This window comes from Microcebus murinus, chromosome 1 (genome assembly GCF_040939455.1).
Source record: "Microcebus murinus isolate Inina chromosome 1, M.murinus_Inina_mat1.0, whole genome shotgun sequence".
NCBI classification, from domain to species: Eukaryota; Metazoa; Chordata; class Mammalia; order Primates; family Cheirogaleidae; genus Microcebus; species Microcebus murinus.
The window spans coordinates 127,536,878-127,564,097 of NC_134104.1; positions in this window are offsets into that span (position 1 = coordinate 127,536,878).

Sequence of the window (27,220 nt, forward strand, 5' to 3'; positions counted from 1 at the left end):
CCATTAAACATCTCATTTTCCAGAATTTCATTATCCCCTCTCCTATTTTCCCATGTTCATTGGCACCATAAAGAGTCGTTTTTTAAGTGATACTTGCTAAAGTTTGTCCTTGCTCCAGGGTGATTGTCAGCATTAAGGAGAAGACAGAATCAACATTGCTTCAGTATTTTCACCCTGGAAAAGTTAAGCTGACATGTCATCACAGTGCTCACACTTAAACACACATTGAACAAATTGCAAATGGACTGTAGATAGCTAATGTTTTCAGAGTTATGTCTTTATTATTTTAATCTCATAAGTAGGAAAAACTCTATACAATGTCTCCACCAGTGAGAGTTTGATGCTGAAATATAAGAACAATGAGGGTTTTCAAGATGGAAGCCCCACTGGTTATTTCAAATTTCACTTGACATACTTGGTATGCAGATTTACACAAACGGTAGCTTCTCCAGTAGAATAAGATCAAACAAATGGCCCCAGGCATTTGAAGGAGTCAGAGGCCCTTAAGCTTGTGGCTTCCAACATTCTTCTGCTTTCTCTCTGATTCACAAATCACCTTAGAGGATTTTGAGGATTGGTTGCATTGTTAACAAATTAGGGAAGTTAAGTACTGACCAAGCACTTTCTTTGTTTAGAGCACTGAGTTAGTTGTTGGATAAAGGAACTTTAGGATATAGGCTTTACCCCAGAGGAAATTCATGATCCAATTGGAGAGTTAGTGTCCAGTCTATGTTAAATATCAGCGGCTTGGCATCCGACGGGTGATTATGATTTGGGAGACTCCAACAGGATTCCAAATATTTCACCAAAGCCAACTCCAACTTCAGTCCCTACCATGGCTCCAGCTCTAACCCCAATCCCAACTCCCGCTCCACCAAAAACAACAGATCTTTCGTATGGGACACCTGGAACATGCTAGGCATTGTGATACATTCTTTGTATGTGTGATGTTATTTAGTTCTGAACTGTGTTCTGCTTCTCCCCTGCTTCATCTTTATTGCTAGTTCATGTATAGGCTCCAGGCAACCTTTTGCACAGGCTTGGGTAGAGACAATGACCACTCAAGTCATTAAATCACTCCTCAGATTTATAACTCTATGTTTCCAAAGTGAACCAGAGAGCTTTAGTCCAAGGCTTCTACATGTTTTGGAAATTTGATAATGCTGAGACCAGAAAGGAATCTGAAGTAACATCCTGGGTTATCAGACTGCCCTGTTTCCACAGTCCCCAAAAGAGCCTCCTATTACCCTGCTGTAGTTAAAGCTCTGTAGTTAAAATTCTAATATTTCAACATGCCTCTCATTTCCGAGGCTTATTTACCAGATTGGCTTTAAGATCCCACTATCTATTGGTCTCTCAGACTGCAAGGCTTTGTTGTGTCTGAGGAAGGGGCAAAATTCTCTAAAATCAAGAACTGACTTAGACTTCCACTGAATTCTGGGTTTCTATCTGTGCAGCTATGAAGAGCCACCTCTGAAGTGTTAGTACAGGTTCAGAGTGTTCATTCTTTAGCTTGGCTTCCCCAAAGAACAGATTGTTTAAGGAATAGAATTTGTGAAGTATGTTCAGAATTATTATTTTTTTTTATTGGGGAGGGAGAAGCTATATAAATTTGCGCCAAAGAAGATCTTATAGGAGTTTTGAAACTCTTTCATTCTTGTTGTTATTGCTAAAACATGGGGAGAGACCCTAAGTATTCATTTGTGTGACATGGAAGAGGAAGAACCCCCAAAGTTGTGCTTTTTAAAGTCATGATAGATTCCAAATATTGGTTGAATGCCATATGCCACTTAGCATACATTTCTTTTCCTTCTTACATAACCCCCAAACTCAACATTAATAGTTCATTTTAATTGAGTGACTGAATCTCTGATGAGTTAAATAACTTGTCCAACTTCACATACTAACCTCTCATGCTCCCTCCACTAACACTTTGCTCCTTTTATAGTTGTTTTTGAAAAATCTCGGAAACCTTAGACATTATGAGAATACTTTATATGAAAAGAAAAATTATAGTCTTAAAATAGGTGACATCTTTTTCTCACATTCTCTTTCTCATTTAACACCATTAAAAGAGATGGTATAAAATACCTAGGAAGAATATAAGAGAATGTGTTCAAAACAACTGGGACACAACAATAATTTTATTTATGTCTACTATAATGCATTGATAGAAACTATAGAAGAAACCCAACATAAATGTTAATACAAGCATACCCCAGAGATACTGCAAGTTCGGTTCCAGACCATCATAATAAAGTGACTCATATACATTTTTTGGTTTCCCAGTGCATATAAAAGTTATGTTTACTACACCACAGTCTATTAAGTGTGCAATAACATTATGTCTAAAAATGTATGTAATTAAAAAACTGTATTGCTAAAAAAAGTCTAATGATCACCTGAACCTTTAGCAAGTTGTAATCTTTTTGCTGGTGGGGGGTCTCATCTCAATGTTGATGGCTGCTGACTGACAAGGGTGGTGGTTGCTGAAAGTTGAAGTGGCTATGTCAATTTCTTAAAATAAGACAAAACAAAGTTTGTTGCATCAGTCGATTCATCCTTTCAGGAAATAGTTTTCTGTAGCAGGTGATGCTGTTTGATAACATTTTACCCAGAGTAGAACTTCTTTCAAAATTGGGATCAACCCCTGAAACCCTTCCACTGCTTTATCAACCTAGTTTATGTAATATTCTAAATCCTTTGTTGTCATTTCAACAATGTTCAGGGCATCTTCACTACGAGCAGATTCCATCTCAAGAAATCACTTTCTTTGCTTATCCATAGGAAGCAGTTCCTCATCCATGAAAGTTTTATCGTGAGATTGTAGCAATTCGGTTACATCTTCAGGCTCCATTTCTTATTCTAGTTCTCTTCGTATTTCCACCCCATTGGTAGTTACTTCCTCCACTGAAGTCTTGAACCTCTCAAAGTCTTCCGTGAGGACAGGCATCAATTTCTTCCAAAGTCCTATTAATGTTGATATTTTGACCTCTTCCCATGAATCATGAATGTTCTTAATGGCATCTAGAATGGTGAATCCTTTCCAGGTTTTTAATTTACTTTGCCTGGATGAATCAGAGTGATAAATGTCTATGGCAACTATCATGTTATGAAATGTATTTCTGAAATAATAAGCCTTGAAAGTTGAAGTTACTCCTTGATCCATGAGCTGCAGAATGGATGTTGTATTAGCAGGCATGAAAACAACATTCATCTTTTTGAACATCTCCATCAGAGCTCTTGAGTGACCAGGAGCATTGTCAATGAGCAATAATAGTTTCAAATCTTTTTTTCTGAATATTAGGTCTCAGTAGTGGGCTTAAAATATTCAGGAAACCATACTGTAAACAGATGTGCTGCCACCTAGGCACTGTTCTTCTATTTATAGAGCACAGGCAGAGTAGATTTACAATTATTCTTAAGGGGCCAAAGATTTTCAGAATGATAAGCAAGCATTGGCTTAAACTTAAAGTCACTAGCTACCTATTCCCTAACAAGAGACTCAGCCTATCATATCAAGCTTTGAAGCCCAACAATGATTTCTTTTCTCAAGTTATGAAAATCATAGATGGCATCTTCTTCCAATGGAAGGCCATACCATCTATGTTGAATATAGAAATGAGGTTCCATACTGGGCAAGTTTTAGTGTGTAAGCTGTAAGCAGGCAGGTACTGGTGTGGAGATAGGGAAGTGCTTTAACTCATCTTCTGTGACCATAATCACTAGGAAGATAAAAGCCTGGGATCACATCAAGTCGTGTGTTTGGATGTGGCCATAGGAACTTTGACTTTATCGCTGTGGTTATTTCTCCTTTCGTTGGTGGCCTGGAATGCCTGATCTAGGCATGATGAATTTGCCTTCTTTGGTTGAGCTTGTGGAATCATAAGATAAAGTGTTTGGAAAGGCATCTAGATGAATGCATAAATACCCTCCTCAATATCCCTATAAATGATCTTTCACTTGGTCGTGAAGGCTTCTATTAAAAGGGCCACTCAACTTTCTGATGCCTCTGTTTACATTTGTAGGCAGTTCTATTTGTTGGAAATTTTTTTCTCAGGCAAAGTAGAATCTTCATCTTTGCAGCTTCTTTGGGTTCTTCTCTGGACACATAGGACCTAGGATGGATATGCAGCTTCAGAATTGGTCAGATGTGTTTCAGTTTGGCTATACAAACATTTCCTGAGTGTTTCCTGTGTCCAGAATATGAAGGTGCACTAGCCTACCTCCTATTTTTACAAAGCTCATGATTTAACAACTTAGAAAGGTTCACAAAAAGATAATCTGGTTCCATTTTATATTCTATAATAGGCAGCCTCGCATCTCCTGATAGTTGTTTTCTTTTCCCTCCTACAGCAGGAGCTCTGATGCTCTAGCATGAACTCGTCGTTCTGACCAGCAATTGGCTGGTCTGGAAATGGATCCCTGACCAAACTGCACTGATGATGGGATTCCACCGTCACTGGCAGTAGTTGATAGGTCCAGTAGCGGGCTCCTGACCAAAGCTGGCAACTCAAACCTCTTCCCTGGGGTTTTAAAATTTGGCATCAGTAAGTGTGTAAGCCAGTCTCTCTAATGATTGCAAAACTATGCAGTGCTGTGGCCGTGCTCTGCAGTGAGAAAGACTGAAGCAGATATTCAGAGAGAAGGAGAAACAAGATGTGGAGAGTCCTGGCTGCATTTCTTTCCATGGCTCCAGTTTTCCTGGGACTTGTCTCCATCCCTGTTCTTCTCTTCCAGCTCTTCCTTGGAATCCTTGGTTTAAAACATTCTCCTTGTCTTAAGCTGCTTTGAATTTAGCTTCTGTTTTTGTTTGTTTGTTTGTTTGTTTTAGGAAAGAAAAGGACAAAATAAAGGGATTAGACAGCAATGTTGGTGACCCCTAGCCCAATCCCTTTGCTGGGGCAAACTTTTCTCATGGATATCAAAGAGGGAAAAGCTGAGTATCAGAAAGAGGAAGAGGCTCAGGTTCCATGGAAGACATTTGGGTGGGGGCCAGTGAGGGGTAGAGAGTGATAAAACAGGAATTCCCATGGGGGAAGCTTGCTGTTTAGTGGGAATTATTCTCTTGGTGAGATGTTTGAACTCACTTTTGCTTGCTGGGGGCGTCTTGTCTGTTTATTCTGGGTCTGCTGCTGAAGCAGTTAACTTCTAGGTTGTGCTGTAAGCCTGAATGGAGATGGGGCCCTGTCTTGTTAAGGGAGAGTTTACTATATACCAGACACTAATAAACAGATATTTATCTGTATATTTACATATATAATTTCAAATTTATTTACATATAAATCTCAGAATGTTATCATGAAGTTGGGGACTTATCCACATTTTGTAAATGAGGATTACAAGAGTCATAAGTGTTTGAAGCTCATAGCTATAGAGTGACAATTGGGAACCCAGCTTCTGACTACAAGCTATACTAGGGAGAGAGAGAGAGAGAGAGAGAGAGAGAGAGAGAGAGAGATCTGGCCCTTTAAGGCTTGGTTTGAAGACGCCTGCAGCAATGGCAATCTAGTAGGGCGGTCTTGATACTGGGTTCTCTGGGAAAGGCCTCCTGCTGGCCCCCAGCACTCCCTGGAACCCCAGCCTCGTTCCCCGTGTAAAGAGAGGAGTGAAGGTTTCAGAGCATGTTTCTGCTCTGGCAAGAGCCCAAGACATAGCAGGCTGAACCAGAGTCCTACAGCCAGGTGCGTCCGGCCTGAGTCACCACGCCGGGCCAGGTGAGGCTCTGAGGTGGCACCTGCCTATGGCTGGCAAGACTTCTGAGAGGGCTGCCTAATCCCAAATAATAATAATGACAACAATAGTGGTGATAATGGAGGGCTTTATGCGTGCAAAGTGTGGTTCAATCCCAAAAGGTCCAGGAACTCTGTCAGAGGAACTGATAAGTATTATTATCTTTTGGGCGGGCAAAAGGTTTACCTTGTGGGCAAATGCTGTGTTGGGAGGTAAAGAGCCTGAGAGGTAATGAGATCAAGTGGCAACAATGATAGGAAGCACTGAAGCCTTCAGCCAGGAAAAAGGACAAACAGAAAGCCTTATTTGCAGACTCAGGGCTAGTTAAAGGAGAAGACTTCTCCTCTAGTTTCCTTTGGGCACGAATTATCAGCAGCAAATGACAGATCACAGGCTCCAGTTTTAAGGTAAAGAGCTGAGCCTTGTCTGGGTGGCTGTCTGCTCTGCATGAGTGGTGACAATGGCTGGTCTACAGAATGTACACTTAAAGGTCTGTGGCGTCTGGCAGGGCACGTTAATGAATGACCCTGGTCGAGTGTAAAGCAAACATAGTTCAAGTAAAGTGAGAGAAAGATGACAAATGGCAACTATGCTTGGCTTCAATATTGGGGCATGATAAGGAGGAGTAGGGACTGTGACACACTAGAGGGAGAACCATGCCCTTACTGAAGAAAGTAGCTCTACTTGAGATCCAACTATAGCTGGCCCCATGTTGCCAGATCTTTCAGTTTTGGACAGAAACTGGAAATCCAAATTATTGTGGAAAATCTCTTAAATTTGAAATATTGACAACTACTTTGAACATTTTCAAATGTTGTTGGCCTATGGCCTGTTTGGGGTTTCTCTCCTAAGGGTACCCTTCAATGATCTCACATTTTAAAGATGTTTAGCCTTATTATGCACACATGGAGTGAGATGAGATAGCTGGGCCATTGTGTGTGCCCCCTGCCAAGATTATAAATCCGGTGGGAAGGAGGGGAGGTATTCGGGCTCATGTATGTCTAGACACTGCACGAAGTGTGGCTAGATGGAGCTGCTCAGGTGTGGCCATGAGAACAGCAAAAAGTAGCTTCACAGAAGCAGAGGTTGGCAAGGGCGAGATCCATCAGGGCTACTGAAGATAAATGGCAACTTAGACAAAATTTTGTCTCTTCTAGCTTTCACTTTCTTTCTCTCTACCACCCTACTATCCATTCTTTCTCTTTCCCTCCTTCCCTTCTTTCCTTTCTTCCTTCCTTCCCTCTTTCTACAAAGCCACTGCCCATTTACATTGGGCCAGGAGCTTTGCACTCTATGGGAACACAATATATGCATGCAGTTATGTTTCCACCTTTTTTTCCCCTCCCATGAAAGCAGTTTTCATGCGAAAGCAACTATAGAGATTTTTTTTTTAAAATCAAAATCGGAGGTAAGTTGGACAATGTCAGACATCATACAAGCTGTGTGAATATTTGTTCGAGAGAATCACCTCAAGGAGATACAGAGTCAACCTCCAGAGAAGCAGAAACTGAATACTCACAAGAGGCTGTCAGTGATCAGAAACCCACTAGGTCAGGCGTCCTCAAACTACGGCCCGTGGACCACATGCGGCCCACTGAGGACATTTATCCGGCCTGCTGGGTGTGTTTGCCGCCGCTGCCTGTCCTGCTTAGCAGCCGACTCGTCCAGGGCCCACAGTGCGCAAGTGTGGAATGTGCACCGCTCTCTCCAACAGCCCTCCAGTGGTCTGAGGGACAGTGAACTGGCCCTCTGTTTAAAAAGTTTGAGGACTCCTGCACAAGATGGTGCAGGCAGAGACTACAAATAATAGATTCAACTATGATGTCTGAATTGAAAGTTGCAAGAGAAACCTGTTTCTCACATGGCCCACATTCCCTGTGAGAGATGTCCAGCCTGGAGTAGGACAGGGCAGAAAGGCCTTCCGTAGGAGGTGGCGTCTAGAGGGATGAGTGGATCCTAGCCAGGTAGAGAGATGGGACACAAAAGGAATGGTGAGTGCATTCCAGCAAAAGGAACAGTGGGTGCAGTGCCCCTGAGTTGACAGACCATGCAGCTCTTGAGGGCACCTGGAAGTGGTTCATTATGGCTGCAGGAGAGGGGTGTGCTGAGGGGTAAAAGTGAAGCTGTAAGGAAGAGACAGATAATGAAGTACTTTGTATCCTGTGCTAGGGAGTTTTGCTCTATCCCCAGGTGGGGTTTTGATGGGACAGTAGCACTGTCGGTCTTGTGTTTCAGAAAGCTCACTTTGATGGCCAGGTGGAGACTAGACTGGGGGAGGGGCGCTAGTGGAGGCAGGGACACTAGTTAGAAGGCGGTCACAGTCGTCCAGGTAAGAGATGCAGATATTACCAATCAGTGTGCTTTTACTGAGAAACTACTCACTAATAGTTGTATGTGGTGCAGATGATTTTTGATCTCAAGCATCTTTGTTGGATTGTCAAGACAAATAGATCATCCCAGTCAACCAGTTAATTCAACTCAATTTTAAAGTATCCATAAAACCTACGCTATAGAGAAGCAGTGTTCTAAGGGACAGAGGACACGCAATGGTGAATAAGGCATGGCTACTGCCATCAAGGAGCTTATCGTCTCCTGGAGGAGGCAAGTGCAACCAAATGCCCCACTGGTGTAGAGTACAAATATTGTCGTGGACAAGTAAGTTAACTGGCCTGCACTGGCCGTGCCTTCTTACCTTAATGAGCACCAGTGCTTACTTACTCATCCTCATCCTCTATCCACTTGGCTCACCCTGGCCAACCACTACCTTGTGTGGCAGTGTTATCTTTATTCCCATTTCATAGGTGGGAAAACTGAGGCTCAGAGAGGTTATATAATTTGCTCTGGATCCCAGGACTGGCAAAAGAGCAGAGATGGGACTTTTACTCCAGGCCCTCTAGTCTTATCACCCCATATTCTGACGTTTATACTGATGTTTCCCAAACTTCAGTCATCCTTTCTGATTTTTTACCGTGATTGTATAAGCCTGCACGGTTGTTTATTTTACTTTGTACTGAATCATTGTTTTCATGTTAAATAATTTATTCTAAGAAGAAAGTCATATGAATATAATGAATAGAAAGTCAGTATCACTTGCTGCGAATAGAAAATAACTGTAAAATTAAGTATGTCAGACATAAAACAATGGTATGAAAAAAAAAACCTAGTTGCATACTGTAGCCTGGCCAGGGCTCTGAGTCTGAGGTCTGCTCTCTGTTTGTTAAGGAGGGACACTGGCAAGTGTGGAGAGGTGTTAAAAACCTGGTAGCATAACCTGGCACTTAGCTCTGACTCATCATGGGGCTCTAAAGATAATTGAGCCCATGGGAATAACTTTCCCACACAAGGATTTGATCTCATTTAATGGGATCCACCTACCACCTCAAACACCGCACTTCACCTACGGGGCAGATAGCACGAAGGAGCCCATTCTCCCTTCTTCCTTTTCGCAGGTGGCTGTCCTCCCCCCGCCACAAGCCCCCACCCCAGGCGTTCCTTCTAGGCCGGCAAGAAAGAGTGAACCTCCAGGACAGGGTGAGAGAGTGTCCAGGTGGCCACTGGGGTTCCAGTCCTGGGGAAATATGATGGTGCCACACAGTGACGAGCCTCTTGTAACCGGCAAAGTTTGGCTAGACATTGTGCTTCGAGCTCACGCAGCGCCCGGTTTTCTCTTTCTATCTCCTCCCATGAGACGGTGGCCACTTTCTTCTCGCGTTCCTGTCGCTCAGCATTCACGAACCTTCCCTCACTTTGTTACTGATGTTTCACAATAGTTTTATATTATGACCCCCCATGATAGCTTTTAGGCTGTAGAGATAAAGATAAAGGAGGAGACACTGGAGGTGCCCCCAAATCTGCGAGCCTGGGAGATGTGGAGACAAAGGAGCAGATGTCTGGGTGGGGTAGGAGGAGGTCATCAGCTCGGTTGGGGACGTCTGCAAACTAGGTCACCGGTCCATCACTGGCAGTTCCTGGGCGATGATCGAAGGCTGCGTCTGGAGAGCAGACCCAAGGCAGGATCTAGAGCAGACGAGAAGCCTAGCCACAGAGCTGGCCCCCAAGGTAACAGGGCCTGGGAGGTCACTTAGAGCTCACATGCAGGCAGGGGCGGGGCTGGGTTCTCAACACCGTCACAAGGAGCTTCTGCCCTGTTTGTTCTACCTGTCTGTCCAAGAGCGAGGACTCCACAGAAACGTCACTCATCCGAGTGATGTATTTGTTGACCCGGCTCTGTACATACCTAATTTGTACATCGTCTGGGACGGTGCTTTTGTTTGAGTCAAATGATTTTATACCTGAACTACCCTAGTTTAATGATCATGATTTATCCTGTACTTTTTTAGCATTCCGATAAAAGAAATCTTCTCAAAATTCAGAAGATTATCGCCCGAGTCTGCCTGGCTGGTGATTTATTTCTGTCTGTACTCCAGAGAGAGGAGGACCTTTTGTTTGTGTGACACACACTGAGAATATGCAAAGAGCAAGAGACCCGATCAAACACGACTGCAAGTGAAAACATACCTAAACGCACGCGACCCCCTATAAAGGGTTAAAAGAAGAAGAAAATTGATCATAAGACCAAGTCTTCAATTTCTCTGAATTTTAGCACAGCAGTTTTCCAGGAGATCCAGTGTTCAAAATTTGGGGTTGAACAAAATAAAAATGCACCCGTACATTTTTTTAAAAACATCTTTTAAAAATCTCATTTTACATAAAAGGCAGAAAATCTGATTTCTCTCTAGAATACCTTTCTAGAAGATACACATTTATTCCAAGCGAAGTGCTAGAGATATTGGTATGCATACATTAGAAGACACAGTGATGGCTCTCAGAGGACTTAGAGTCCTCCAAGGGAAACACATAAAAAAAACTACGATAAAAATATATTAGAGTAATTGAAAAGTGACGGGTGAACCCAGGTGCTGGACATTATATCAGCTGTAGCGTGAAGGTCTATAGAGGAGGTGGCATTTGAGTTAGTTCTTTATATTTTTTTTAATTTTTATTATTTTGTTTTTATTTCAGCATATTACGGGGGCACAAATGTTTAGGTTACATACGTTGCTTTTGCCCCACCCGAGTCAGAGCTTTAAGCGTGTCCATCCCCCAGAAGGTGCATCTCACGCTCATTAGGTGTGTATATACCCATCCCCTCCTCCCCCTCCCACCTGCCCAGACATCTGATGAGTGTTATTACTATACTTGAGTTAGTTCTCCAGGGAGGGATAGGCTTTTGCAAGGATGGGGGAAAGGAGATTAGAGCCAGAGGAAATAGTGAGAGCAAAGACAAAGGCACAAGAGTGTGCACACCCATTAGCAGAATGTAAGTGATGATGCAAGCATCATGTTTATTTGAAGGAAATGACAGAGTGTAAGGGGGAAAAGGTGAGTAGGAGCCCAGTTGTGATCTGGGTCTTTGATGCTTGTATTTCATTTAGCTCCTCTTGGGCAGCCACCACAGACGTGATATTTTGATTTAGAAAGCTAAGCAAGATCAGGCAAGAGCCTTTTTACATTGGCCCAGGTACAGTTATCTTATCTATATCTTAGACCAATTTTGCCCTGTCTCTCTCTTTTTTCCTAAATAGTATACTGAAATAAAGGATATTTATTTTGGAGGGAGTCAATGTATTTGCCACACAAATAACTTAGGTGTTCCAATGAATGAAGTCTTCAAGTGTAGCAGAAGGGATGGAAAAAGGCTGTCTTCATTTTGCATTTCTGCTTCTTATCTTTTTAATATGAGGAATATTACTGAGATGCAAGTAAGGGAGAAAGACGGAAGAAACCATGTGTCAGATTTTGCCTGCTCCTCCAAGAAGACAGATTTTTTTTTTTTTTTGCAAGGCTCTTCAGATTAAATTAAGCAGTAAAAATATTCTAATTGAGTTGGACTGGACTGAAGATGGATCCTTATCTTGGTACAATTACATGGTGCAATCTTTGCTTCCAATTATACCATTTTTCCTTCCAAGAGGAAGAGACTGAGCATGAGAACAGATTCTCAGGCTCAGAAAGAAGCATGGTTGTTGTTATTAAAGGGAGTAAGAAATGTGCTATCGAAAATGCATATTATGCACTGTGCCTTTAGAGATATCCACATTCCTGTCTGTGAGGAGTGGAAGGGAAGGCCAAGGGACTGATAGACCTATTTGGGGGGGAAATTTTATTGCAAAATATTATTATGACTATGATGATTGCTGCTTTTTGGGACATGGACTTTTGCTCAAGTCACTGGTGGCGTTGCAGACGTGGGGTTGATGCTGGTGAGGTTGAAGGCCAAACTGCTCAGAGAGGCCCTGTGCCAGCAGGAGAGCCCACTGCTTAAAGGAAACTTGCTCTTCTTTAAAGGTGAGCAGAGCAGGGCATGGCACACCTCTTGTTCAACTTTTCCCCACACCTTCTCTACTGTCGCTCAGAATACTTTTTTCCCCCTGTACCAGAAATGAGAAACACAGTCTGTAGTTTTCAGTATTGAACTTGTAATTTTGGGATCTGGTTTTGAACAAGTCATAAGAAAAACAAAGTTGTAAGGCTTTCTCTTTTTATCATTTCCCCCCCTTTCGTGTCCTCCCTAGAATCTTTTTGTCTGAGCTCCCTGGGGAGACACATTGACACTGTGGGAAATATTCCAATTTCTCTTACCTGGTGGGAGGGTACTCAGTTGTCAGTTTAAAAAATAATGATCTGTAGCAGATTAAAGAACTAAGAGAGCCTTACACTTGGAGTCTTTTAAGTGGGTAATTCCTTTAACCGGGTAATTCTTCTAAGCGGGTAATTCCTTTAAGCAGGACCCTTCACAGCCCTATAAAACTGAAGACCATCTAGGAACTCTTGAACTGTTTCAAATTGTTTTCAAATGGGTCTGAATGCTGTTGAGAAATGCATAATTTACGACCTTAACACTTGATTAGGTGTTAAACGACTGTCGGGAGAGATGTCCTTGGTAATCCAGTTATCATCTAGACTCTAATTATCACTTCACAGGAGAAGTAAGGCTGGGTAATTGAGAACCAAAATTCTTAAAGGGCTTGAAGTGGCCATTTTCTTATGCAGTTAAGCAAATTATTTCCCTACCTAGAAGGTGTCTAATTGGTACCAATTGATGAGAAGGAAGAAATGGTGTTATGACTTTCAGGAGTGAGTCAGGGGGCTCCAGCCACGGCAACAGAAAGTTGCATTGAGCACTACGATCTCTCCCAGTTAAAATTTTCACTGTATTTAAAATATGTGTTAAAGAAGAGAGAGAAGGAGAAAGCAGGAGACAGCCAAGAGAAGACAGAATGTAATTACGAACTGATGGCCACACTTCTCCCCTGTCTGTCATTACTAAGGATTTTTCTCAGACATGATCCCATTTCACCTTGCGTTAGTTCCCATTGATAACTATCAATTATTTAAGCCACAAATGCTGCACCATCCATTAAACCAAAGATGGGGATAATGGGCCAAAATCTGCCTAAGAGAAGGGTTCAACTCTTACCGAATTCAGTAGGAAATAAGAAGAGGTAAAAGGTAGAGAGATTCCGTTCTGCATCTTTTTCTTTGACCAACTTTCTTCTCCCTGCTACCTCTAATCTATCTATCTATCTCTCTATCAATCTATCTCTCTATCATCTATCTATCTATCTATCTATTTATTTTCAGAATATTACGGGACTACCCCTAATCTGCTGTGGAGCACTTCTATGTGCATAAATGTCCACATTAAGTGCTATTGATACAAAAATGGGAATATAAGACGTGATCCTTGTCTTCAGCACTTTTTACTGTACAAAGACACTGATAGATTTGTTGGAGTTTAAAGAAGGCTAATAACCAACACCTCTATCTTCTCCTTCCAAATTTGGAATAAATAAGTAGATGCTAGAGAGGAGGAAATCATACTGCCTACATTACTAATAAAGTTGATTGGAGAATGTGGGTTCCATCTGTGGGCCAAGTGGGTTCACCTATTCACCAGTGAAATCATTACTTACTTTCAGTCACTACCACTGCTGGTCAACTGTGGGCATCCCCCCAATGCAGGAGTGGGGCCAATCTTCCATAGCAGAGAGCAGACTAGAATGCACGTCCTCTGGACAGCCTGGCTCCAAAAGAGCCTCTCCGTAACTCTCTGATGAGGTAAGTCAGGCTGGCTGTGGAGAGGAGTAGGAGGTGCCATTCTAGTTTAAAGTCCCTCTACATGGAAACATGAAGTTCCTCTCTAAGAGAAGCCTATAAAGGGATATTAAATTGAAATTAAGCTTGTAAGTGGTAAATTGGTGCTTAATTCACTGTTTTTATGGGCTTCAGGTCAGAAGTACAATTCTAGGCAATGTTCTGAAAACTGGTCACAGTCTCAAGAGCCCAGAGGACTCGAATGCACAGAACCAACACAATCGAGTCACTATCCTATTATGCCTGGGTGGCAGAAAGTGTGTAGTCTATTCTCGATTGGTAGGTGTTAATTTGGCACAGCACATGTTACAATAAGCAGAAAATGGCTGATTTTAGGCCTGTGTTTTCCAGTTTCTTCTGAACTTACTTGTTTTTTTCTTGATAGTATTATTTTTGCCTGATTACAAATACAATGCATGTTCATCATAGAATACTTAGAAAATACATAAAGATAACAAAAGAAAATAAAAGTGAACTTTTATCTCACCAAAGATATCACTGATACCATTCAGGTTTTTTTTCTTTAATTTTAATTCTCTTCTCTATCTCTCTCTCTCTCTCTCTCTCTCTCTCTCTCTCTGTATATATATATATATATATACAATTTCCCCACCAAAACGTTTCTCTTCTACACATTTGCAGTTTTATATTCTGATTACCCCTTATTATATGCTGAATAATTTTTCATTTCAGCAAATAGATTTAAATATATGATTTTAGTGACTGAATAGCTTTTCATTTAATCTGCTTCTTCTTGGATATTTGGGTTATTTCCAACTTTCTTTTCTACAAAAAAAACTTTCTTACATGTAAATAAATATTTGTGTGCATCTTTGAATATTTCTTTGAGTGGAGTTGCGGAGATTGAGGGTTTGAATACTTCAAAGCTTTAAAAGGTATATTGGTAAATGTTTAATAATAGTCCTGCAGGGAAAAAAAAGCCCTGATTTGTAGCTTTTGCCAATTTCTGTAGTGTAAATACTCCCACCATAGCTGATATCAAGCTACCAGTGGTTTAATATCTGGTTTTAAAAATTTCTGAAAATTAAACAATTGGTTCTTATGAGCCAGCCTATAAGTACAAGGCTTTACTTATAAAGTATTCAGCCATGTGATATATTCTCCTTATATTAATAATGGCTGGATACTTTCTGGATAGCTCATATTTTGCAGTTTCCCTCCAGAAAGCTTGAACCTAATTACATTCCAACCTGCAACCTGTGAAATGGCTTGGGTCCTGCTTCAGGGTCTGGCAGCCCCAGGTAGACCACTAGCTGAGGTGAAAAGTAAGTAAACTCAGTGTTCGGAGCTCTATCTGCATGAGTGCCAGCCGAGATGATGTGTAGACGAAATAACTTTTATTTCCAAAGAATGATTCCACACACATAAACGTTGTAAAAGGGGAAAACTAAACTTAGAATTTGTTTTAGATTTTATATAAGACCAAGTCCAAATATTTGGTAACCAAAATAGTCTCTCTGTTACTTCTCTATCCTTCACGTTGATGCGATGCTATTAAATTTGACAGTTAATCGTCTTGTATGTGCAGAGAAATACGGCATTATGGAACAGAAAGGAACCTTGTGGTATTACTGGAGCATGGTGGTTCTCAAAGAGCTGTAGCTCTGGATCAGCTACCAATCACTCTGCGACCTTAAGTAGACCTCCTGCATTTTCTGTTGATCCTTTATATGAGAATTAGAGTGAACCTTCAAGTATAGACCTAATTCTGCAGCTCCTCAATTTAATCCCTTCTTTGAATGGCTTCTCATTATTGACTTTATGATAAAGTCTTAAATCCTTAATATGGTTTACAATGTTATTTGTATTACAGACAAACTCAAAGGTAACCTCCCAAGATCCTTCTGTTATCTGTGTCCTTGCCTAATCTCCTCCCCTACGTGTGTGTGGGACCTCTGACTTGCTTCTAACCAATAGAATATGGCAATGATGACGGGCTGTCACTCCAGTTACACTGTTTAAGACTCCACCTCTCTAGGGTCACTCTTGCTCTCCGGCTGGCCTCAAAGAAACAAGCAGCCATGGTGTGAACTGTCTAGGGACAGGCCCACATGTCAAGGCAATGCAGGCAGCTTTTGGGAGCTGAGGGCCTCAGTCTTATAATCACAGCAACCTGAATGTGATTGGAAACAGGGCTTCCCCAAGTCAAACCTCCAGACAGAATGCAGCCAGGCCAACACCTTAATTGCAGCCTGGTGAGACCCTGAAGCAGAGAGCCCAGTTAAGCATGTCTAGACTCCAGACCCACAGAACTGGTAGATAATAATGCATGTTATTCTAGGCAGCTAAGTTTGTGGTGATCGGTCACACAGCAGTAGGAAACTGGTTACCAAGTCTTCCACAGTGTCGTGCCATCCTATCTTTTCTAGCCCATGGTGAGCGCTGGTGCTCTGTTTGCCCTTCCACTTCCACTGTGCATGCCAATCTGTCCTGCTCTAGGTCCCAGGAGCCTGGCTTCCTAGGAGGCATCAGCTGAGCTTCTTTGACTTCTGGCTTTTGACTGGCTCTGAAATGAGGTTGTAAAGTGGGAAGCTGGGGGGAAGACCAAACCTGGCTTCCTCCCTGCCAGGTTGTAGACTCAGTTTTAGGGCTGGAAAAGGCCACTTTGTTGCTAGTCCTTGGTGCTTTGCCATCCCATTCCTGGTTCACTTCCCTGTCCCTGCCTAAACCTCTGTTAATTGTCACTTCATTAATCTTTCCAAAATGATCCTATTTAAGTGTATCAGTGTTTCTTGATGGGACCCTGAATGATTATAAGGCATTATTTAGATTCTATCTTTTTATACAAGAGGCTTTCCACATGCATTCCCCTGCCTAGAAGACCATTTCCAAAGCCCCTGGTCTCTACCTTTACCTAGCTCTGTAGGTCTCAAAGTGCAGCTTCTGGAACTGAAGCATCAGTGTCTACCTGGGAACTCATTAGATATGCAAATTCTCAGGCCCCAGCCCAGACCTACCGAGTCAGACACTCTGAGGCTGAGCCCAGCACTCTGCGTTGTAACAAGCCCTCTAGATGATTCTGGGGCATCCTGAAGTTTGAGAACCTTTTGCACTAATAATCTTCTCCTTTAAGTCCCAGCTTAAACACTTAGACCTCATTTGCTTCCATGGTTACCTTTCTCACAGTACTCTCTGTCTCTGCTTGTAGTATGCATGTCACTTATAGTTATTTGATCAAAATTGGTTTCTCCCAGCATCCTATGAGCCCAGCGTCTATTCTGGTTCGGAAAGATCTGTATCATGTGGGTTAATTCTCATCCACTACAACTATTTTTATCCAAGCTCACAAAGTTGCAGATTTATAAAAATATGTTACATAACATAGTTTACTTTATAAATAGCTTAGAGCATAGTTTGTATGAATTACTTTCCCAAAGTCCTGTCTAAATAATATAACCAAATTCTTATCTAAATAATCTAATAAATAATACTCTACTCTTCAGCTCAAATCACTTAATCAGCTCTGTTAATCTCACCTTTTTGGTATATCCATCCATCCATCCACCCATTCAACATTTACACCTTTCAACAAATATTTATGCTATTTCAGGAATGTTGCTTTGGATATATGGAATAGTAGTTTGTGCCATGGCAGGCACAAATGGTCAGAACTGTTTTTTTTGTTTTTTTTTTTATTCAAGCCACAAACTGTAGCCTAATCTCATGGATTTAATGGCAGTGGGATAATTATCCAAGGTGTGTTTGCTAGACCTGAAGTGGTCTTATTCCTGCAAGATTTCCTTGGACTTACAACACACAGAGGGGGATGGGAGCCATTGGAGGCTTGAGCAGAGGCAGGACAGGAACAAACCTAGATTTTCCAAGGATTTCCATGGGCATTCTGTGGAGTAGGGTGAGAAGGGACAAGAGCAGAGACAGGGAGACCTGTTACAGGGCAGTTGCAGTGATTCATGTAGAGATGACGATGGCCGGGATCCGAGTGGCAGCAGCACAAGTGGAGGTGTATTCAGCTTCTGGATATGTTTTGAAGGTAGAGCTTTGCTTACAGATGTGATCTGAGGTGAAAGAGATAGAAAGAAGTCAAGGTTTTCATATGTGCAAGTGGTAGGATGGGGTTGCCATTTAGTGAGATGGGGAAAACTGTTAAAGAAGCAGCGTTAAAACTTTAACAGTTAAAAAACTGTTAAAGAAGCCATCATAAACCGTCAGCAAGAGTTGATTGAACAAATGACATTAAGTTTAACAGATATATTGGAACTTTAACAAATATTCTTGAATGTTGGCTTCAATATGATCGTGAGCAGAGACAAATAACATGCCAAGATTCCATCCGTTGCTAATGAAGGACAGTGCTAACTGAGGTCGACATGCTTCCATCACCCAGCGTGGGTTAGATTCTGTGCTGGGCCCTGGCTCAGATTTACTCCTTGCCCTTCTCCTGCTCTGCCCTGGGTTGCAGAAGAGCTGGTAATTGCAGGCTGTGTTTCCTAGGATCCCTGGTCAGGGACTTTTGGCTGTGTTGGCTACTGGGAGGCCCTTGCAAGAGAGTAGAGTGTGGGAGGAAGAGGAAAGCCAGGCTATTTCTGCTCCTGTCTCTATGCCATGTGCAGCATCACGGGCAGAGCCTGAGCATCCTCTGTGGCACCACCTTCCACTGGACAGGCCCTTTGTGGTTCTGGTTTCTCTCCTCGACCCTGGGCTCCAATAGCACTACCTCCTCCCTTTGAAACTGCTGCCCGGGGAATTCTCCAGCTTCATGCAGCTGCTTATCTCTGGGTTTCCATACATCCTATCCCTGCTTGGCTTCTCAGTTGAATGTCTAGAGTGATTTTTATTCTCCTGGTTGGCTCCCACAGTCTAAGACTCCTGTAGAGAAATAAAGAGGTAATTATCGGTAAATCAATTATTTCAAGTGAATCTGAGTGTCGGACTTGAGTTTATCCTCTATACTTGCCTTGTCTGTGAACTTACTAGCCATCTGGGTGAGATGGCCTTTCTGCATTGTGATTCACTAATCAGGACCAAAAGGACTGACGATTATCTTGAAAGAAAACCACTTTTCTGATGCTTGGATTTTTTTTTTTCTCTTCTATTTTAACCTGCTTGAGAACTCTTGATGAGAAATTCATTAATTTCCAAAGTTTGCCATTTTATCTTTAAATTGGTCTGTTTCAAATTGTTATTTTTTGATTGTAATTCTTTATGTTGTAAAACCCAATTCAAACTGATTAAAAGAAGAAAATAGCATTTATTGGCTCCATTACTTGATCAATCCAGAGGAAATGACTCAGATGAGGTCTTATCCTGGGCTCAAAAAATGGGTCTATGATCTAATTTTTGTTTTTTCCCCTCTATGTCCATTTCATAGCACATGTTCCTCAGGGTTGTTTCCATCCTAAAATAGGCTCCTCTTGCAGCCCGCAGTTGACTTTGGCAGCTCCCAGGTCTATGAGTTTCTTTCTTTTTACCTAAGGATAAAGAGAGAATCCTCTTTCCTAAAAGCTTCAGCAAATCCTGGAATGGAGTCTCCTTGGCCCTTAATGGCTCATGTCCTATCATTCACTGGTCTGCTTAGGTCATGGTTCCATCCCCAATTAGCCTGCCTTATGCCATGTTCCCTTCTCCTATTGGTCCACTTTAGGTCATGTTCTTGTCCCTGATTGGCTTGCCTTGGGTCATGTTTCCATGCCTGAACCAATTGCTGTGTGAAAAGGATACATTGACAGGCCTAAGAGTATATACACAGTAGATGTGATACACTGATTGGCTTAAGCAAATACATGGCTGGATGGAACAGGGAGAGGCATCAATCCCACCCAAACCACATGTCTCAAAAATTCAGAGTGAAATTAGGAAATTAAGAAAAGGAAGATAGGTTCTAGGGAGTCCTGCAAAAAATGACAACTATGAAAATCAAGAACAAAGGGTCAGACAAGTGTCTATTATTATTTCATCCAAGGAAGTAAAGAATTCTTGAAGGTTTACATTGAATAAATTAAAGTTTACAGGGTGACTTAACGAATCGCAGGATACCACAACTACAAAATTTGGCAAGTAAAATGATAGATTCTATATGAGAAGGTAAACTTTGAATTTCTAATAAAACTAATTTTTATTTGATTATTAATATAAATCAATACATGTATAGGCATTTATGTTTGGAAGAAGACAAAGAATCAAAAAGAAAGAATGATTTAAAAATTCCAGCTTTTGACACAGTAAAAATACATCGGAAAATGAGCCATTCCCTAGAACAATGCACAATTAGAACTGAAACTATCACACCCAAATTTGGAGAAAAAGGCTATCAATGTAAAAAAAAAAATGTATTGGACCCCCATGAGAAATGCAGCCAAATTTTCATTTGATAATTCTGTCGCTTCATTTTGCAAAATGGTAACTGTGGCAACTGAGATATGCTTTAAAGGTCTATACCTCCACATACACCTCAATTTGTGGCAGGTTGTTTATTCGTTATTTTTTTTTTCATACAGGCCAATGAGCAGTTACATTGAACAAAGCTTCCCTCTTCCCCCCTCCTCTTTCCTATTTCTCTTTTTTCTTTTGGTTTGGCAGGTGTCTAGATTTTTATCTTTGCACAGGACAATGAAACAGCAGATGATCTGGTAAAAGCAACAACAAGAGCAAAATCCCACGTACGACTGTAGCTTAAAAAAATGAACAGCGATTCACTTAATCTCATTCTTACTATTAAATCATAGCTAATTATTTATAAAGTTAAGAAGAAAGTACATAAGTCTTAGTGAATGTAGTTGATTGGTATAATAGGGAGTGGGACTAGACAGTATTCTGTATTTTATTTTATTTTTGCGTGTGTGTTGCCTTTTCTGCTGAAGTAGACTCTTCAGTTTTAAGCCTCAGTAGACTATTGGAGGTTTGAAAGAGCTATTGTTCTGACAGAGTTTGCCTGTTGAGGTTTTTTATTTTTTATTTTTAATGTTAATCACTTATACTAAATAATTTTGGGATGGCTTCTTTTCTTAAACTGACTTGAAAATCACACAGCAAGCATTAACAATAAAATACAGAAAACAGAGATCCACCAAAGCTGTTGTGAGACTCAGGTCCAGCTTGGTTCTCTAGCATAACGACTGGGGGAAATGTTTCAGTTAGCCAGTGTAGTGTAACAAACATCTCAAAATGTAGTAGCTAAAACCAACCACCATTTATTACTCCTTACAAGTCTGTGTGTCTGCTGGGTGGGTTCACTGATCTGGACTGGACTGGACCAATCTCAATCTCTCTGAGCTCACTCATGTCCCTGTGGTCAGCTGGGGGTTGGCTGGGGCTGGCTGGTCTAGGACGGCCATAACTAGGATGAACCAACCTGGCTCCTTGTGGTCTCTCCTCCTTCCTGCAGGCCAGTCTGGACTTGCTCACATGGCAATGGCAGGGTTCCAACAGAGAGTGGAAGCACAGGAGTTCTCTTGAGGCCTAGGATCTGAGCTGGCACATTGCTACTTCATTCTACTGGCAAAAGCAATCCAGATTCAAGAGGTGAAGAAACAGATAATGCCTCTTGGTAGGGGGAAACTACAAACTCCCATTGAACATAGGAAGAAAAGAACTGGGGCCATTTTTGCATCCATCTACTACAGGAAACTTGAGTAAGCTCAGCTCACATGGTAAACACCTATTTTTAGGGGGGAGAGTAATATAAAAATAAACATTATGTGTGAAAGAAGTTCCCATACCCAATTTAGAAACAATCTGGTTTATTAAAATAGAAGCATCCCCCCCTGAAATCCTTTTTTTAGTTTTCCCATTTCTACCATTTGTTGACTTTTCCACTCAATGTAGAAGGGAAAAACTTTCATACTTCACTTACTTTCTTGTTTTGATTATACTTGAATTATTTTGGCCTTTGCTTGTAAATATATTACTGTGGAGTTTAGGCTTTTAATATCATGAAAATATTTTCTATTCTTCTGAGTTTATTTTTAGGTATCTTAAAATTAATTGCTATCTATAGCAGAGTACATGAACTTGTTTTGTGAAAAAAAAACTATGATTCAATTATTCACTTCTTAAAGAAACACCGGTTGAGCGAGTGGCTCCTGGGTATCAGGAAGCTGAGCCAGGTGCTCATGCTACAGTGGAGAGCAAGACAAACACAACCCCTGGCCTCAGGGAGCTTACATCCTGCTGGGGCAGCGGACAGGAAGACTGCAAGCAATGACCGTGACAAGTGCCAAGACGGATGTAACAGGGGCGTTGCCTCAGGGATGGGTTGAGAGAGAACTTCTTTAAACAGTTTCATTTTCATTTACAGGTGAGGGGGTGAGAATTAAGCAGAGACCACCTTAAGAAAAAGAAGGCACCCACACAGAAGACCAGGGGGAGAGAGTTTCAGAGGAGAGCAGACCTTGATGGGGCATCAAGACTCCTCCCTGCCGTGCTTGAGGAACAGAAGCCCCCCCGCAAGACAGTCACTGTCACTGCTCTGCCCACACCCCTTTAGATTCATTAGCCACTGGTGTGTTTTCCCTCCCAGTAGCAGCACCTGCATTGCCTTGTTGGAGGGCTGCCTTCAGGCTGCCTGCAAGTCCTAGAGCTTCAAGTTCTAGAAGTGTATATCCCCCTGGGCAGCCCTTAACCAATGGCTTGTTGGGTGTGGGAGTATTAGTTCGCCAGCCCTCTTGTCCTTCTCAGAGTTCCCTGGTGGAACCGAGCTGAAGATGTCCTCACTGGGACTTTGCTTGATTTCTCTCTCACCTTGCTTGGTTTCTTTCTTACCCTTCCCACTCCCTCTTCCTCATTCTTTTATTGATTATTTTTTCCTGGAATTCTTCCTAATAAATGGTTCTCACATACATTTTTGTCTCTGGAAATGCTTCTGAGTACCCATCCTTATGCAGCTAGTAACCCTGGAGTGCGGTGAGTGAGGGAGAGGCACTTGCAGGCAGACAGACCAGGCAGGCTGCTGCAGGCCACAGTGCAAGCAGCTGAAAGACATAACCTAACTTACTTTTCTAAAAGATCACTGTCAGCAGAGTGGCAATGGCTGGAGAAAATATTGGTTGGAGGAGAGCAAGAGTAAATTCCAAGGGCTGGTTGTCCTCCCCTGTGCTGACATGTGTACCAATTTCTTTTTATCATTTCGATTGGGATAAAATGATCTACTCCTTGGCTATGCCTCAAAGATGGTGTGAAGATTAAAAAAATGATTTGCATAAACTTCTTAGAGCTCTCTGGAAAAGAAGTGCCCAATAAAAACTGTGATTATTATTGATAAAAATAAAAGTAGCAATGTAAGCTCATAACCAGCATCTGGAGAATTTTCATACATTAATGGGAAAATTAAGTGTTCTATTAAAGACTAAAACAACTGTTTCTAGGTTTCTCTTTTGTTTCCACTATTGCTGCAACTTTGAGTGTTTGTAGGAGCAAAATAGCTGGTGCAAATATTTGTGCCCCAAGCTGGTTCTCTCTGGTGTGCAGATGAGGATCTTTTGAAAAATGGCAGTGGTAAAAGCAACATTCCAGGTCTTTTCCTTTTGAGGGAGGGATAGCTGATTTTGAAACTAAACAACAACAAACTTATATGTAAATGGAGGTAAAACTGTTGTTAAAAAATATTGGCTTATGTTCTAGATAAATACACACACCCACATAATCCCATACAGGGCAAGTGAGTGTGTGTCTCTGTGTGTATGTAATGTGTACATGCATGCACGCCTGGTAGACTGTCTCTGCTCACTGAATGCTTTTTCCAACCCAATGTATGGAAAGTGACAGATGGATCAGCAATGGCTGAGAAGCAGTTACATATATCTGGCCAGCATAGTTTTGATTGTATGTTGGGTTGTCAGCCAGCTACACACTAGAACTATTATTTTAGGAGGCTGGAAGAGTTATCCAATGTCAATGGGAAAAGAGAGATGCAGGAAATGAAATAGGCACTCGTGTGTGTGTGTGCATGTGTGCATGTGTGTGTGTGTGTGTGTGTGTGTGTGTGTGTGTGTGGTGGGGGAAGAAATGATAAAGACAAAGTGGAAGGTGCAGTATCAGTTCTACTTAAGAAGCTCCCAAGTTCTTTTGGACCCTAATTCCTCTCCATAGAAAGGTAATCATTATTCCCTTTGTAAAAGTGCTCTCCACAAGGCATTTGTGTGTTTGAAGCCACATCTGTCTGAATTCACACAAGAATTCACCAAAAGCAATGCACCCTGGTATTCAGATTAATCGCTATCATACCCAAGTTTTCATAATAAAAATCTCATAGCTGAAATAATATGGACACCTAGAGGTCTTTGGGTTGTATGTCTATATCTTCAGATAACCCTGCAAATTCTTCTTATCTCAGTGGTTTTCTGAACCACACAGAGGGATAACCTAAAATGCAGTAGAAAATGACTGGCATCTTGAATGTCAGAAGAATAAATATTTAAACTCAGCACCTGAAAAGATTACATATCTCAGTGAAACTAGCAAATCAAAGAGGTCTGCAGGAAAAACATGGAAATGTTTGCTTTCCTACTTCTCTATCAACACCATTCTGAAACTTTGCTGTATGTGCTTTAAAACACACCCTGCTTGACAAAAGATGTCAAAATTTGCCCAAACAATCCAGTGCAGTCTAGACTCTACCACAATTAGGATATTGTATTAAGTCACTATGATTTTTTTTTCTTTTTTCTTAATCTCCAAATTGAATAAGTAGACTCCCCAAAAGTCTCTTTCATTTTTCACTCGTCTGTCAGAACAAGGGGTCCTTATAGGACTGTGTTATTAGGTTAGATCTTTGCTGGGAGGTGGTTATGAGGGTTGGTTTTGAAAAATGGTAGAAAGAGTGACAGAGGTGTACACAGTCTGGCTAACAATTGCTTCCCATATAACTGTAGGTGTCTCAGAGACTCAGCTCCCAGCTGCCTCTGCCCTATTCACTCTGGCCCTCATCTCCTCAGTGCTTTTTCCATGGCGGGGCTCCCATGAAACTCACCCCAACTGCCCGTACATTCTTACACTAACTTTTGGGGACTGTCTCTTCTTCTTTTAAATGTTTCATTTTCTAAAAAATGACAAAATATAATGTTTCCACTGTAGGAAAACAGGTTTTGGAACACAATAGGTGCTTAATAAATAGGTGTTGAATGAATGAATGAATTAAAAATGAGAAAAAAATAAAAGAAGAAAAAATTAAGAACCAGTCATAGCCCTATCTTTCAGAGATGAACGATAGCACCTTGGTTATCCTCCTAGACATTTTCTTCAATTCTAAAACCGAAAATGAGATCACTTTGTCTTTGCTGTTTTGTTACCTGCTTGCTGCCTCATGAACATCCTTCCACGACGATACATACTCTTATACATCATACTTTGTTTTTTTTTTTGAGACAGAGTCTCGCTTTGTTGCCCAGGCTAGAGTGAGTGCTGTAGTGTCAGCCTGGGTCACAGCAACCTCAATCTCCTGGGCTCAAGCAATCCTACTGCCTCAGCCTCCCCAGTAGCTGGGACTACAGGCATGAGCCACCATGCCCGGCTAATTTTTTTCTATATATGTTAGTTGGCCAATTAATTTCTTTCTATTTATAGTAGAGACGGGGTCTCGCTCTTGCTCAGACTGGTCATGAAGTTCATACTTTTTAATGGCTACATAATAGTTCACTTTAAAGAATATTACCATGAATTATTTAAAAGTTTCCATTGTTTAATACGGACAATAACAATGTCATTGTTTGATAATCCTGTTGTTTATTTCCATTTTTTTGCTCTTGTAAATAATATTGTAATAAACATCCTTGATGTTGTGTTTCTATTGTATGCAATTTTAATTATTTACTTAGGATAAATTCCCAGAAATGAAGGATTAAGGACAAAGAATATTTGTATTTTTATACCTATTGACAAATCATACAGAGAAGAGTCCTTTTGCCTAAGCCCCAAGGTTTGATCCATTTCCTCCTGGCACTCTGAATTATAACCTCCTTCAGTGTCTAGGACTTTCAGGATCTGACTTGCACAGCAGATTATCAATGTGTATTTATTGAATCAAATAATTTGAATATCCCTTTTCCATGACCTCAAGTCTAGCTCCTTGTCAATGGAATTCCGTTACACAGCTAAGAAACAACAGGAAACCAGAGAGAAAATAACACCATATTATCTCTGAATTCTTAACTGTAGATCAATAAATTAATCTAGTCCATGGATTAGCACACCACAGCCCACAGGTCAAATCCAGCATGTTTTTATGTGGCCCACAAAGAATTGTTCCTACATTTGTAAATGGTTGAAAAAGAAATCGAAAAATGAATAATATTTCTTTTTTTTTTTTCGGCATATTATGGGGGTACAGATTTTAAGGTTTCAATAAATGCCCATTTCCCCCCTCCCCCCAAAAGTCTGAGTCTCCATCATGACCATCCCCCAGATGGTTGAATAATATTTCTTGAATGTGAAAAGTACATGAAATTTAACTTCAGTGTCCATAAATAAAGTTTTATTGGAATACAACTAGTAATTTATTTGTCTTGCCTGTGGCTCCTTTTGCACTAAAATGGGAGAGTTATGTAGTCATGACAAAGATTACAAGGCCTAAAATATTTACTATTTGGCCTTTTCCAGAAAAAGTTTGCTGAACCCTGATCCAGACATTAGCCAATTCAAGCTGAGTCATGCTAAACCCAAGAAAAGTGAAATTTGCAATGACGCTGTCACTAAATTGGCACTCAGAGAGCAACAGTTATTAGCACTTCTAGTGTGTGTGGGTGAGATCTCACCAACCTTTTGTTGTCTCTGCTCTGACCCCAGCATTCTATAGGTATGAAAATTTGGCTCCTTAAACTCTGGCTCCACCAAGGACTCAGACAAGGAGTTTTCACTGTGAGCATTGACAATTTCCCAAGTTCACAGTTTTAGCATCACTGATACCAAGTCCTGAGGGCATGCTTTGGCTAGTGTGGCTGACGAGATGAAGTATGGCTCCCTTATTAACTTGTCAAAGTGCGGTGCAGCTGCATCATTTGCTCACCCATTTGCTTAACTTAAATAAAGGTTGGTGGTTAGGCTTCTGTTGCATTGTGCTCTCCTGCTAATTATCAGTGTATTTGTTTTAGAGACAATTAGCCACCTGGTTCATTCTCCCATTGAAGTCAGGTCATCATGAGTTACATCTGCTTTCAGGCCTCCTCAAGTCCAAGACATAATAAAAAGATGATGGCTATGATTATAAAAAGCGTGCGGGGTTGGGCATCGATGGTACAGCATATTGAATTCCCAAGGAGGATTGAGTTGCATCATTGTGCTCACAGAAGCTCCTCTCTGCCAGTCACAAAAGAAGAATGTGAACTGAGAACTCTTGTGTAGAGCCAGAAAACCCTTAGCA